Genomic DNA, 4,847 nt, shown 5'->3' with positions numbered 1-4,847 from the left:
CAGTGCTAAATAGTGACAGTGTACATGCTGACAGTGCTCATGGTGATAGTGCCCATGGTGACAGTGCGCACGGTGATAATGGGCATTGTTAGAGTGTTCATGGTGACAGAGCCCAAGGTGGCAGTGGCCATGGTGACAGTGCCCACAATGACAGTGCCCATGCTGACAGTGCCAACAGTGACAGTGCCCATGGTGATATATCTCACGATGACAGTGCCCATGGGGACAGTTAGCATGATGAGATTTCTCACGGTGATAGTGCCCATTGTGACAGTGCTCACAGTGACAATGCCCATGGTGCCAGTGCCCATAGAGAATTCCGCACGGTCACATTTCTCACGGTGATAGTACCTATGGTGATATTACCCATGGTGACACTGCACATGGTGGCAGTGCTCATGATTACAGTGCCCAAGTTTACAGTGTTTATGGTGATAGATGTAACAGTGTCAGTGCCCACAGGGACAGTGCCCATGCTGACAAAGCCCATGGTGATATTTCCCATTGTAACAGTGCCCACGGGGACAGTGCCCATGATGACAGCGCCCAGTGTGACAAGGCCCATGGTGACTGTGCCCATGGTGACAGTGCCGATGGTGGGAGTGCCAATAGTTACAGAGCTCATGGTGAAACTGCCCATGGAGACATTGCCCATGGTGATAGTGCTCATGGTGACAACCCCACGGTGACAGTGCCAATGGTGATAGTCCCCGTGGTGAGAGTTCTTACGTTGAATGTGACCATGGTGACAGTTCTCATGGTGACAGAGCCTATGGTGAAAATTCTCATAGTGACAGTGCTCGTGGTAACAGTGCCCATGGTGATATTACCCATGGTGACAGTACTCATGGTAAAAGTGCCCATGGTGACACTGCACATGGTGGCAGTGCAAAATGGTGACACTGCCCATGGTGATACTGATCATGATGACATTGCTTACGGTGATAGTCCTTACAGTGACAGTGTGTATGGTGAAACTGCACACAGTGAGAGTGCTCATGGTGACAGTGTTCATGGCGATAGTGCCGATGGTGAATGTGCCCATGGTGACAGTCCCCATAGTCACAGTTCTCATGGTGTAGTGCTCACGGTGAGAGTGCTCATCGTGTCATTACACAGTGTGACAGTATTCATGGTGCCATTGCTCATGGTGATAGTGCCCATGGTGAGAGTGCCCATGTTCACAACTCTCACAGTGATAGTTCCCATGGTGACAATACCCAGGCTGACAGAGCTCATGGTAAATGTGCTCACGGTGACAGTACCTAAGGTGACAATTCCCAAGGTGAGAGTGCTCATGGTAACAGTGCCCATGGTGACAATACCCAGGGTGTCCTGCCCATGGTGACAGTGATCATGGTGACACTGCTCATGTGGACAGTGCCATAAGTGACAGTGCTCATGGTGACCGTGCTCATACTGACAGTGCCCATGGTTACAGTGCTTATCCTGATCGATGTTATGGGGGCAGTGCACAGGGTGAACTTTACCACGCGGACAAAGCCCATGGTGATACATCCCATTGTGACAGTGCCAACAGTGGCAGAGCCCATGGTGACAGTGCCCAAGATCACAGTGCCCATGGTGAGAGTGCTAACGGTGACTCTGCCCATGGTGACAGCACCCAGTGTGACAATGCCCATTGTGACAGTGCTCACGGTGACCATGCCGATACTGACAGTGCCGATGGTGATAGTGCCAATAGTGAGAGTGCTCACGGTGACACTGCCCATGGAGACACTGCCCATGGTTATAGTGCTCATCATGACAACCCCTTGGAGGCAGTGCCAATGGTGAGAATCCCCATGGTGACAGTTCTCACGGTGAAAGTGATCCTGTTGAAATTGCTCATGGTGACAGTGCTCAAGGTGATAGTCTCCATTTTGACAGTGCCCATGGTGACTGTTCTCACAGTGACAGTGCCTATGGTGATTATGCTCTTAGTGACAGTGCTCATGGTGCTCATGGTGACAGTGCCCATGGTGACAGTGACCACGGTGACTATTCTCACCATGATAGTGCCCATGGTGACAGTGTTCATGATGACAGTCCGCATTGAGGCTTTGCCTGTGGTGACAGTGTGCATGGTGATAGTTCTCACGGTGATAGTACGCACGTTGACAGTGCCAAAGGTGACAATACCCACGGTGACAGTAATCATGGTGAAAGTGCCCATGGTGGCAGCTCTCATAGTGACAGTTCTTTTGACCGTGCCCTTGGTGGCAGTGCCCATGGTGAGACTACCAATGGTGACACTGCCCATGGTGACAGTGCACATGGTCATGGTGCATCTGGTGGCAGTGCAAAATAGTGAGAGTGCCCATGGTGATATTGCTCATGGTGATAGTGCCCATGGTGAGAGTGTCCATGGTTACAGTGCTCATTCTGACAGTGCCCATGGTGACAGTGCCCCTGGTGACACAGCACACCTTGAGATTGCCCATGTTGGCTGTGCCCATGGTGACAGTTCTTATCATGATAGTGCTCACGGTAGCAGTGCTCATGGTAATAGTGCTCACGGTGGCAGTGCCCACAATGAGAGGGCCAAAGGGGAGAATACAAACTGTGACAGTGCCCATGGTGACTTTTCTCTCTGTGACAGTGCCCTTGGGGACAGTTAGCATGGTGACATTGCTCACGATAAGATCTGTCACCATGGGCACGGCCACCATGGGCACTCTCACTGTGTGCACTGTCACTAGGGGCACTGTCACTATGGGCACTGTCACCATGAGAACTGTAACCATGGGCACTCTCACCATGGGCACTATCACTATGAGCAATATCACCATGGGCACTGTCACTATTTTTCACTGCCAATAGATGCACCATGACCATGTGCACTGTCACCATGGGCAGTGTCACCATTAGTAGTCTCACCATGGATCCTGCCACCATGAGCACTGTCACCAAGAGCACTGTCACAAGAACTGATACTATGAGAACTGCCACCATGGGCACTTTCACCATGATTACTGTCACTGTGGGTATTGTCACCTTGAGCACTATCACCCTGAGCACTGTCACCACGGGCACATCCTCAATGTGGACTGTCACCATAAACACTGTCACCATGGGCACTATCATGGTGAGAACAGTCACCATGGTCACTGTCACCATGGGCAGTGTCACCGTGAGGACTGTCACTAAGAGCATTATCAACATAGGCACTGTCACCATGAAAACAGTCACCATGGGCACTGTCAACATGAGACTATCACCTTGAACACTGTCACCATGAGCACTGTCACCATGATTAATTTCAACAGGGTCAATTTCACCGTGAGAAATGTCATCACCGTGACTCTCACCATTGGCACTGCCTCTGAGTGGTTGTCACGATGAGCACTATCACCATGGGCAGTGTCTCCATGGGCAGTTTCACCATGAGCACCCTCACTATTGGCATTATCACCATTGGCACTGTCAACATCGGTACGGTCACCGTGAGCACTGTCTCAATGGGCGTTGTCACAATGGGTGCTGTCACCATGGGAACAGTCACCATTAGCAGTCTCACCATGGGCACTGTGATCTTGGGCACTGTCACAATGGGCTCTGTCACTGTGGGTACTGTCACAATGGAAAATATCACCATGGGCTTTGTCAGCGTGGGCAATGTCACTGTGGGCACACCCACCCTGACATTTATCACCATAAGCACTGTCACCATGAGCACGGTCACTATGAGCACTTCCACAATGAGCACTGTCACTTATGGCGCTGTCCACATGAGCAGTGTCACCATGATCACTCTCACCATGGGCAGGACACCCTGGGAATTGTCACCATGGGCACTGTCACCATGAGCAGTCTCATCATGGGAATTGTCACCTTAGGTACTGTCACCATGGGCACTGTCACCGTGAACACTTTTACCATCAGCTCTGTTACCCTGGGTATTGTCACCATGGGAACTATCACCGTGAGAGTTGTGAACATGGGCACTCTCACCATGGACACTATCACCATGAGCAATGTCACCATGAATACTGTCACCCTATGTATTGTCACCATGGGCACTGTCACTGTGAGCACTACACCATGAGAATTCTGACTATGGGCACTGTCACCAGGGGCACATTCACCATAGGCACTATAGCCGTGAAAACTGTCACCATTAGCACTGTCACTGTGTGCAGTTTCACCATACACATAATCACCGTAAGGACTATAAGCAATGTCACCATGAGCAATATCACCATGGGCACTGTCACCATTTTGCACTGCAACCCTGTGGAGTGTCATCATGGGCACTTTTACCATGAGTACCGTCACCATGGGTAATATCACCATGGGCACTGTCACTGTGTGCACTGTAACTATGAGAATTTTCTCCATAGGCACTGTCACCATGAGAACTGTCACCATGAGCACTGTCAACATGGAGACCATCACCTTGAGCACTGTCACCATGAGCACTGTCACCATAAGAAATGTCACCATGATTACATTCAATGTAAGATCTGTTACCACGGGGACTATCACCATTGGCACTGTCACTGTGGGGTTTTCACCATGAGCACTATCACCATGGGCAATGTCTCCATGGACAGTTTCACCATGAACACAGTCACCGTAAGCACTGTCACCATGGGCACTGTCACCGTGGATACTCTCACAATGGGAAGTATCACCATGGGCTTTGTCAGCGTGGGCACTGTCCCCGTGGCATTGTCACCGTGACATCTATCACCATAAACACTCTAAACATGAGCACTATCACCATGAGAATTGTCACCATGAGCACTGGTACAATGAACACTGTTATTTATGGCACTGTCAACATGAGCACTGTCACCATGGGCATGACACCATGGGCACTGTCAACATGGGCATTGTCACCC

The sequence above is a fragment of the Mesoplodon mirus genome, assembly GCF_964341445.2.
Source record: "Mesoplodon mirus genome assembly, contig: SUPER_3_unloc_3, whole genome shotgun sequence".
In the NCBI taxonomy this organism is placed as follows: Eukaryota; Metazoa; Chordata; class Mammalia; order Artiodactyla; family Ziphiidae; genus Mesoplodon; species Mesoplodon mirus.
The sequence above is the reverse complement of the archived record's forward strand: the minus strand, read 5'-3'. Positions refer to the sequence as shown.